This window comes from Pseudophryne corroboree, chromosome 6 (assembly GCF_028390025.1).
Source record: "Pseudophryne corroboree isolate aPseCor3 chromosome 6, aPseCor3.hap2, whole genome shotgun sequence".
NCBI lineage: Eukaryota > Metazoa > Chordata > Amphibia > Anura > Myobatrachidae > Pseudophryne > Pseudophryne corroboree.
In genome coordinates, this window is record NC_086449.1 from 139,351,017 (window position 1) to 139,361,961 (window position 10,945).

The following is a 10,945-nucleotide window of genomic DNA, read 5'->3' on the forward strand; positions in this document are numbered from 1 at the left end:
CGTTTCACCTCGAGCTTCGAAGCAGCTCCCAGCCTCTCAGCCAGACCAAGCTTCATACCTGCTCTATGCCGGGGTCAACCCCCAGTACAAGAGTAGATACTAGACCAGGCCGTTCCTAAGCAACATAAGGGTATCTTTAGGCCCCTACGAAGTAGGAATACTCAGCCCAGTTTTTCTCCACTCTCGACCAGGGGCCTGCCACACCCCAGCACGGTACTCCACAAGATGTTTCTCCATTCCACATCTAGGAACCTCTCACGCTCCTAGTGTAGGAACAGGTACTCCACCCTGTGTTTCTCTACCGCAGATACTACACCAGGCCGTTCCCTATACATCGTAGGAGTCCTTCCTTCCCCCACGAGTAGGGATAACCGGCCCGGTGATTCTCCACTGATAAGAACAGATACTACACTTGATCTTAGCCAAAAGGGCGAGATACTACAGTAGAACCTAGCAAGCTGTTTTCTCCAGACTCTTACTTCACAACCCTCCTATCTAGTCCCTAGCACCCCTCGCTTAGTGCTAACTACATGCGGAGAACCCTAATAAAGCCTCCCAGCTATTTCCATGTGACCTCCAATCCAGCCCCCGCCATAAGCTCCAGTCTGGGCACAGAAATCTCCCCAGTTCTGATAAATCACATGCACAGATGTGACTTTACCTATGCCTGTCCTATTCTGAATCAGACACAACTTGGTTGTCTTTCCGCAAGATAGGGCATATTGGGTGTGGGAATGGGGTGGTGTCAAAGCAATCGCATGTAACCACCCTGACTTGTTGTAGTGACCTGGAAGTGCCATGGATGTGAATCAAAAGCTCCATGTGAATCCGAGCAATGCGTATGGAGAAGAGAAGCCTGTAATGATGACAGTTGCAACAGCTAGCATAAATGGGCGACACTGGGTTTCATTTGCACGTGTACGATCTTCCGCATTAATTGTAAATCAGGTTTCTGTAGCTGCCCAAAACAATATAAAAACAGCGCTACCAGGTGCTGATATTCAAATCATTAAATGGTATTTAATAAAGATAAATTAGTATCATAAACACATATATTTAAAATCAAATGAAATAAAACAAGCCTCATAAGCCAGTGATATGACCAATTGAAGAACTTTCCATGGACTCTTATTCAGGCCAGATGATAATGAGTGTTCCAATGCTTTAGAATAACATATCCTGCATGGATAGCCGTGTGATAGTTACCAGATCCCAAGTGGAAAAAGGCAGGGTATTCCACCTAGCGCGGTGATGATGATTCTGTCCTGCGCAAATATTGAGTGGCGGTTCTCCCTTTTTATTAAATGTCCACAAATATGGATAGGTCTCCGGATGGGTGAGCGTGAGATGGATCAGAGCTCTAAAGACCACTGCGGGTCGTCCCAAACATCAATATCCAACTTTAGAAGAAGCAATGGAGGATGATAGGTTCCATAGCCTCACTGGCCTTGATAACGTCCTGGTCATAGACTGGCAACCTAACGCGTTTCACTGTCTGTTTGGCAGCTGTAGCTGCCCACACCTATAGTCACTTTATGTGCGGTTCAGAATTAGTCCCAAAGTCTCTCACTTTGTCCTTCTTTGGTGCCATCCCCCTGTACATGTTATACACACTGATGGGTCATGCTGTCCTAGAAAAGGCTGTTTTAGTGTTGGTACATTGGGGGTCATTCCGTTTTGATCGTAGCTGTGCTAAATTTAGCACAGCTACGATCAGGCACTCAGACATGCAGGGAGATGCCCAGCACTGGGCTAGTCCGCCCCGCATGTCAGTGCCGCCCCTTCCCCCCACAGAAGTGCAAAAGCAACGCACAGCGGCGATGCTTTTGTATTTCAGGAGTAGCTCTTCGCTGCCCGCGTCGCTGCGGCTGCGTGTGATGTCACGCAGCCGCCGCGGCCCGCCCCCCCCCAATGGTTCAGCCACGCCTGCGTTGTCTGGACCGCGCCCCCTCCCGCCCATCCACCGCCTCTGCATGTCAATCAGGTAGAGAAGATCGCTAGGCAATGACGCCCTCCGGCCGTCTGGCATGCGCCAGCTCACTGCGGTGCCGCCGCATGTGCAGTACTGACCCGATCGCACTGCTGCGATAAACTGCAGTGTGCGATCGGGTCAGAATGACCCCCAGTGCCATCACCTCCTCTTTTGCAATGTAGACAATTAAGCATCTGGTTGAGAGATGAAAAGTGGTCTCCTGGGTCTTCGGATGATATTGAGTCATGATAATTTAGAAATTTCATGTTGCATTTTCAGAATGAACATCATTCTGGACATAGAGATTTGGACAGAATTTTAGACAAATTCAGAAGTTTCTAGTTAGGGAACTGAACAAACCTGTCATGATATGCAGTAGTGGATCTTGCCACGGGCAAGCAGTACTTTTGCCCGGGGCGCCGCCTTCCGGAGGGCGCCGCACCAGGGCAAGATCCGCTGCTGGTGTGTGCCCCCCGCTGCCCCCAGCCGCTGCCGCTGGGAAGGGAAACTAGACGCGTACTCGTCTAGTTTCCCTTCCTGGAGAGGTCCTTTACTGTGCGGTGCGCGATGACGTCATCGCGCACCGCACAGCAAAGGTCCTCTCCACGAAGGGAACTAGATCGCGTCTAGTTCCCTTCGTGGAGAGGACCTTTGCTGTGCGGTGCGCGATGACGTCATCGCGCACCGCACATCAATTCAGTCTGTACAGGGGGCGTAAATGACCACGCCCCCTGTACAAAGCCACGCCCCCTAATGCCGCCCGGGGCGCCAGAAGCCCCGGAGCCGGCCCTGATGATATGCTCATCTCAATTCATTACTCAACTTTTTATCTTTTTGACTTCCATAAGGAGAGAGAGTGGGGCTCGATGTGGAGATTGGATCAGCAATGAGATAGTAATACCAGAGAAATGGGAGTAGGGTCCACTTTAGTCAAGATTCAGAGACCACTTCAAGATGTGAAGTTTGGAGGAGAGCTCAAGCATACGGTAGGGAATTGCATATGTGGTTAGTAATACTAAACTAGTCTTGCAGGCAGAGATGAGAGGTAGTAAGGAATTTGGCATTAGGAAGAGTAATATGAGGTTGGCACAGCGGGCAAGGTCATGGCATAGGTGGGCGATGCCGGGGGACATGATTGCACGATTGCCTCATTATGACCCCAATGTCCACATTACTGGCATTGGAAAGTGTCGGGCATACATTGATGTGATTCATTGTGAATCGTTTCATCTGCTGCCCGGACTGACCACCTCACTTGGTTAAATACTCTTCCTGGCAGCTGGGAAGCACCACTTGAGGTTTGTGAGCCTCTCAACGGTTCTGGGAGAGTAGGCAGGTCTGATACATATATAGTGTACAGGTCCCTAGCTCTTGAAGTTGTGTGGTCCAGATAGCTGCATTAGTGCACAAACAAGGTCATTTGTGGTGCACATCAGTCGTCTGTGTAATATGTTAGTGCTGCTACATGCTGCGAAAGAGAAAAAAGTAGGTGGGATACCAGGTGCTCATGTATAACTCTGTCTAACGCTAATAAATACGTTCGAATAGATGTCCCACAGCTGCAGCTCAATTTAAAATTGTGGTACTTAGTTACCACCCAAAAAACAATATAGAACCAAGACAGAGAGAGAGAGAGAGAGAGCGAGAGAGAGAGCGAGAGAGAGAGAGAGAGAGAGAGAGAGAGAGGAAGTGCGCTGGTGTAGGACAAATATGTTTACTAAATAAGTCATATAATACAGAAAACTAGAGTACAATACGCAATATATACATGTCAGTAAAATAAATAAAACCATACATAAAAGACTTGTGTGCATATAGACCAATTCTATATGGTTAAACAAAAAAGTGCATATGCTGTGCAAGTAAGTATGCCAGTCAGTATAGACAAAAACTTCTATGGATAGTGGTATCAAACACAAGGGTTAGCACTCTGGCTCCTATAAATTAAGGGTATCAACTCAAGCACATTGTCTTATACCAGGGGAGCAATGTAATACGGTCCGAGTTTGCAGAGGTCTGGGATTTCGGCAGAGATTGATGGTTTTTGTTTGTTTTTTAAACGGCAATCATTTACAAGGCAAAACCAACCTGGTTTTGCTTGTAAATGATTACCACTTTAAAAATATGGGCAATGTCGACCAAAATCCCGGACCTCGGCAAACTCGGACCCTATTACATTTCCCGCCCAGTTCTCTCTCTCTTCTGGTGCCACATGCTGTAGTTATACTATGCAGCTACCAAAATGATTACAAATAATATAGCATCACCTACAGGTTACTTGTAGGTACCACACCCAAAAGCAATTCCCTCTTGCAGTATTTTACATGTATGTGTTTGTGGCTTAGATAGAGATAGATGTACGCTCATACACACCTATTCCTATTTAAGTATGCATACCTTAACTTTGCTACTTTTTTTTTATATTTCTGACAGCAGCCGCAGCTCACAATGAAATACTTTAAAACCGGTGATGCCAATAATGTTTTAAGAGCATTTTCTCAATTCTGGAATGGGTCATGTTAGGACATATGCACAATCTAATACACCTCCCCCTTCCCCTGGGCTCCCATGTCTTAAGTGCCCTGGGCCACTCCAAGGCTTAATCCGGCCCTGCCCTATAGTAGCCTAATGGCTGCTAATTTGTATTTTTGTTTGCCAGGGATGGAGCCTCGGGCACCCTCTCCATCGCCCCCCTCCCCCACAAGACACTGGCTGCCAGGGACCCCTATCAGAAACCAGTGTGATACATACTTACCAACATTTGATGTTTCCTCTCCCGGTGAAGTCCTGGTGAGGAGATGGAGGTAGGCGGAGATGGAGGCGATGCTGGACTAGTAGAGTCATAAAGCTACAGCCCCCCCCCCCCCCTCCTTAGTAAGTTGCCACAATTCCCACATATGTTAGGGGACTGGGATAATATGATGCAATTACCATAGAACTGCATCACTAGAATTCAGTCCCCTTATTATTCTCGCTATTGTGCCAACTTCACTAGGAAGTGGGCTGGATTCAGGAGAGGTGTCACTCTTCTAGGGGTGCACAAGACCACCTGAAACATTGGGTCTCCTGCAGGTTCCAGAAGAGTAGGTGTATAGTGTGATGACAAACACTATCACACTGCTTTTAGCCTGTCTCCTGGCAAGAGAAACTTAGAAAATATAAAATATTAATAATTTCTCCTTCATACACTAGGGGGAGATAGTAGGCAGTAACTGGGAGCTGGCGCTTTAAGATTCTAATACTGTGGCTAGCTCCTCCCCTACTATATCCCCCCGCCAAGGCAGTCTTTATTTTATGCCCAAGGGAGCTGGTCACTCTTGGGTTTTCTCTTCATTTTTTTTTCTCTCTTTTCTTCTTTCTTCACGGACTGGCAGCTCTGCCACTGCCATTCTGCACCGCGGGAGCTGCCGGCGGGGTCCCATCGCAGCTGCGTGCGGCTTGGGATGGTCCCCGGCTGAAGGAGACACTGAGCTCTCCGGAGACCTGACGGACACCGCTGTGTGCAGCACGTGTCGGGGCTGCTCCGTCAGCAGAAGATCCCGGTCAGCATGGCAGCGGTGAGTATAAGTGGCCAGATACCGCTGCGTGCAGCATGTGTCGGGGCCACTCCATCAGGAACACGGTCCTGCAGCAGCAGCGGTGAGTACAAATCTCCCCGCTCCCCACTCACAGTTCTGATCTCCACAGCTCGCAGTCCTCCCGCTCCCCGCTATGCTCCCCGGCTGCGGCTCATAAGCCGGCACGGGGATACCGCTTGACAGAGGCGCAATTTTGAATTCGACCCCATTACAGGGGGGGGGGGGGCGGGATCAGCGCACGCTGGTGGCCATTTTACAAAGCTGCAGCGCGGAGAGGGGGAACTCAGCGGCTTCTTCCCTGGACAGTGAGCAGTTTCAGTGGGTACTGGGGCACTAAGGGATCGGTGAGGCACCTGTACTGTATTAATAGTGCCTGATTCTGCACAATAGCGTGCAGGATTCATAGGGCTGCTGTGGCTGCACTTCTTCCTGCCCCCCCCCTCTCTACCCTTCTGCTTATTGCTGTGTGTGTGGGGGAGTGTGACAGGTGCTGCCATGGCTGGAAAGGGCTCCAAGGCAGCACAGAAGATTTTTCTGATGATGATATGCCTCTATTAGATGAGGCGGTGGTAGAGATACAGGATACTGATGACGAGCAGGGGTATGAGGACTCTGAACCAGTAGCTCAGGGTATTGAGGCGCTTATTACAGCTATTCGCTCAGTATTACAGGTGGAGGAGATGGAGCAGGACACCTTACGCCCTTCAAGGTTTGGCACCAACCAATGCCTGCCGGTGACCTTTCCAGTTTCGGAGGAGCTGGATGCGCTCATAACGGTGGCTTGGAAATATCCGGATGCAAATTTTCAGGTATCAAGGAAAATTTTGTCTTCCTATCCTTTTCCCGCAAATAGCAGGAAGCGTTATGAGACCTCTTCAATTGTGGATCCTTCGGTGTCTCGTCTGTCCAAAAAGATGGTTCTGCTGGTTCCTGGAGCGACTTCGCTGAAGGAAGAGTCAGATAGGAAGTTGGAAACCACCTTGAAAACTTATTACTCGGCGGCGGGGGTGTTACATCACCCGGCGCAGGTAGGTTGTTGGGTCAACAAGGCTATGGAAGCTTGGGCGAAACAATTGTCCTCTGGACTTCGTGATAATTTGCCTGCGGCTCAACTGATTCTATTGGCAGAACACATCTGCGAATCAGCCCTTTATCTTTGCGATGCTTCCAAGAACATCTGTATCCTCGGAGCTAGGATTTCTGCTTTAGCAATTTTGGCCCGCAGAGCTCTCTGGCTGCGACAGTGGCAGGCGGATGCTGAGTCCAAAAGGGCAGCAGAAGCATTGCCCTTTACGGGAGAGGTCCTGTTCGGTAAGGATCTGGATGCCTGGATTTCTCAGGCCACTGGAGGTAAGTCGACTTATCTTCCTTCTGCTGCTCCAGCCTCTCGGAGACCCTATAGGGGACCCTTCTTTCGATCCCCTTCCAGGTTTTGAGGCCAAGCCAGGGGCGGAGCTTCCATCTCCCGTGGCCATAGAGGTATGGGCAGAGGCTCAACAGCCTCCGCCCAGTCAGAGGTTAAGTCTACCACCGCATGACGGGCTTCTCTCCCACCTGGGGGACGAAAGGGTGGGAGATCGTCTGTGAGATTTCAGGGAGGCCTGGGTACAATCCTGTCCAGATGCTTGGGTCAGGGATCTCATCATTTGCGATAACAAACTCGATTTCAGACCCGGCCACCTCAACGTTTCTTCACCACGGGTTTGCCAGTTTCCGACGACAGAAGAGTAGCCTTGCAGGCTGCGGTTCAGAAGCTTCTGTCTGCAAAAATTCTGATCCCTGTTCCATCGCATCTTCGGAAACAGGGCTATTACTCAAGCCTGTTTCTCGTACCGAAGCCGGACGGCTCGGTCAGGCCAATCCTAAACTTGAAGGATCTCAATCTGTTTTTGAGTGTATTCAAGTTCAAGATGGAGTCCCTTCAGTCTGTTATTGCTGGGTTGGAGCAAAATGAGTTTCTGGCGTACTTAGACATCAAGGATGCATACTTACATGTTCCCATTTGGCCTCCTCATCAGGCTTTTCTCCGGTTCGCGATACAGGACGCTCATTTCCGTTCGGTCTCTCTTCTGCTCCCAGGGTGTTCACAAAGGTCATGGTGGTCATGATGGCCCTATTTCGGAAGCAGGGTGTGATGATTGTCCCCTATCCCCTATGACGATCTGCTAATAAAGGCGCACTCTGCAGTCCTGTTGCCTCAGAATATCTGGATAACCCAGGACCTTCTGATTCGGCACGGGTGGATCCTGATCTTCCCGAAGTCTCACTTATGCCCCTCACAACAGTTGCTGTTCTTGGGGATGATTCTTGACATGGTCCATCAGAAGGTGTTCCTTCTTCAGGACTAGATCCTCTCTCTTCAGATGCTGGTGAGGTCTGTACTTCGATACCGTCGGGTATCAGTGTATCTGTGCCTTTGCCTTCTGGGGAAGATGGTAGCGGCGTTCGAAGCTCTTCCATATGGTTGCTTCCACTCTCAACCTTGCCAGCTGTGTCTTCTACATCAGTAGTCAGTATATCATCTATTCCTTCATCAGCGGGTGACGCTGTCTCCAAGAGCGCGGTCGTTGCTCCTCTGGTGGCTCCAGTCGGCGCATCTGTTGGAAGGAAAGCTATCGGCGTCTCCTCACCACAGATGCAAGTCTGCGAGGCTGGGGGGCAGTGACCCTCGAACATCGGTTTCACGAATCCGCTCTCCCCATAAACATTCTCGAACTACGGGCAGTGTACAACGCCCTACTTCAGGCACATCACCTGCTGTGTGGTCGAGCAGTCAGAGTTCAGTCCGACAACGCCACAATGGTAGCGCATATCAACCATCAGGGTGGCACTCGCAGCCGTGCAGTGATGAGGATGGTCACCAACATCCTCCTCTGGGCAGAGGAGTATGCTCTGGCCTTGTCGGCAATATTCATTCCAGGAGTGGACAATTGGGAAGCCGATTATCTCAGCCGACAGGACATGCTCCCGGGAGAGTGGTCACTCCACCCCCCAGTGTTTGGTCAGCTGGTCCGCCGGTGGGGGAGACCACAGATCAACCTCATGGCGTCCCGCCTGAACCATCAACTGCCTCTGTATTACTCTTGGTCATGGCTGCTTGGAAATTCTGGTTCGTTTGCCTCTTTCCTCCTTTTCCGTTGTTGCCTCTGGTTCTGCAATGCATCAGGGGAGAAGACACTCTGGACCTCCTGGTGGCTCCAGATTGGCCGCGCAGCACTTGGTACTCCGCCCTATACCTGTTGTTAATAGCGGAACCTTGGCCCCTGCCACTACGGGACGAACTGCTACAACAGGGTCCTTTTCTTTGTTTTTTGTGTTTTTTTTAAACAACTTTTTTATTAAGACATCATGGGTTGTTCAGAGAAGTACATTTTGGGCGTAATGACACGTACAATTAAAGAGTATATATGTTAAAGTTGTACATTAAATTCTCATATTATCACATTAAAACAGAAATTTAAGATAAGCTAACACACAGTATGTAGTGTAACACTGTAGGGGTGCAAGGCGCCTTTTCCTGGGGAATATGGCAGCACGCAGCAGCTGAGGAACAACACAAGTCCAGTTTGTGGTACAACTGGCCCCGGCCAGTTTTATTGAAACAGAAAATAAAACAAAACACCAAAAGAAAATACCTTGCCTCTCCGGCACTAACTAAACACAGGATATTCCTAACTGTCACTAAACAGAACAAAGGAGTTCTCCAGTAAATACTGTATAGCTCACTTGTACCAGAAAGCGTGTCTCTTCCACACAGATCCTGCAGCCTTCCCAGGCAGTCTGCCCATACTAATCAGACTAGCAGCCCTATGACACTCTTACACAGGTGAAACCCTGATTAGCCCTCTGTGAGGCCAAAGACCCAAACTGGGCCCAATGTCTAGAACTCTCCTTATCTCTCTCTTAGAGCCTATACCCAGCTTTTCCAGCAAACTGAAAAGGTTCTGACAAAACCAAAAGCATTTTTCCTAGAAGTTAACACTTTCTAAAACATGTAAGACAAGAACCTGGGACAAACATACCTGCCTTCAAACACTATCCCAGTGTTCTTGTCACATATCCCCCTCCCCTGTTTCGACCTAGGGGCCGCAACACTTGTAGCCCCCAAACAGAAGATGCGAGACAATGCATCTGCGTTGGCCAACTGTGTTCCCGGTCTATGTTCGACAGTAAACTTAAAGTCCTGCAACGCTAGAAACCATCTAGTTACACGAGCATTTTTGCCTCTATTTACATACATCCATTTTAAAGGGGCATGGTCTGTCACTAGTCTGAATTGTCTACCCAAGAGGTAATATCTCAAGGTATCTAGTGCCCACTTAATGGCCAAAGCCTCCTTTTCCACAATGGCATACCTTTTTTCATGCTCATTGAGTTTCCTACTCAAATAAATGATAGGGTGTTCGTCCCCATCTCTGGTTTGGGACAGCACAGCCCCTATCCCTACCTCTGAGGCATCTGTCTGTACCACAAATTCTTTTGAAAAATCTGGTGTTATCAATACCGGTTGTGAACACAAAGCCACTTTTAACGCTTGGAACGCTTTTTCTGCATCAGGGTTCCATTTCACCATATTTGACTGCTTCCCTTTGGTAAGGTCTGACAACGGCACCGCCGTGGTTGCAAAATTGGGAATAAACCGTCTATAGTACCCAGTTATTCCCAAAAAAGCCCTTACCTGTTTTTAATTCACTGGACGAGGCCAGTTTTGAATAGCATCAATTTTATTCAATTGGGGCCTAATCAGACCTCTGCCTATGGTGAAGCCCAAGTATTTGACCTCCTCCATTGCGAGGCAGCACTTCTTTGGGTTAGCAGTTAACCCTGCCTCTCTGATTGAGTCCAGTACTGCTTGTACTTTAACCAAATGGGACCCCCAGTCTGTACTGTGAATTACCACATCATCCAAATAGGCAGCTGCATATTTTCTATGGGGCCTCAAAATTTTATCCATTGCCCGTTAAAAAGGTTGCTGGAGCCCCATGCAACCCAAAGGGTAACATCTTGTACTGGTACAGCCCCTCCGGAACCGAAAAGGCTGTTTTTTCTTTTGCGCCCTCAGATAAAGGTATTTGCCAGTAACCTTTGGTCAGGTCCAACGTGGTGAGAAACCTGGCTGTTCCCAGCCTTCCTATAAGCTCGTCCACACGGGGCATGGGGTATGCGTCAAACTTGGACACCTCATTTAACTTACGAAAGTCATTACAGAAGCGTATGCTACCGTCGGGCTTCGGGATGAGAACTATGGGACTGGACCACTCACTGTTAGATTCCTCTATGACTCCAAGTTCTAACATGGTTTTAACTTCTTTAGAAACAGCTTCTCGCTGAGCTTCCGGAATCCTATATGGCTTTAAATGGACCCTGACCCCTGGTTCTGTGACAATGTCATGTT

At 48.9% G+C, this 10,945-nt stretch overlaps 1 pseudogene; it reads right to left on the bottom strand.

The window, feature by feature from the left end:
- Positions 1–337: 337 nt before the first annotated feature.
- Positions 338–442, bottom strand: LOC134938220 (U2 spliceosomal RNA; annotated as a pseudogene).
- Between the last annotated feature and the right edge of the window lie 10,503 nt (positions 443–10,945).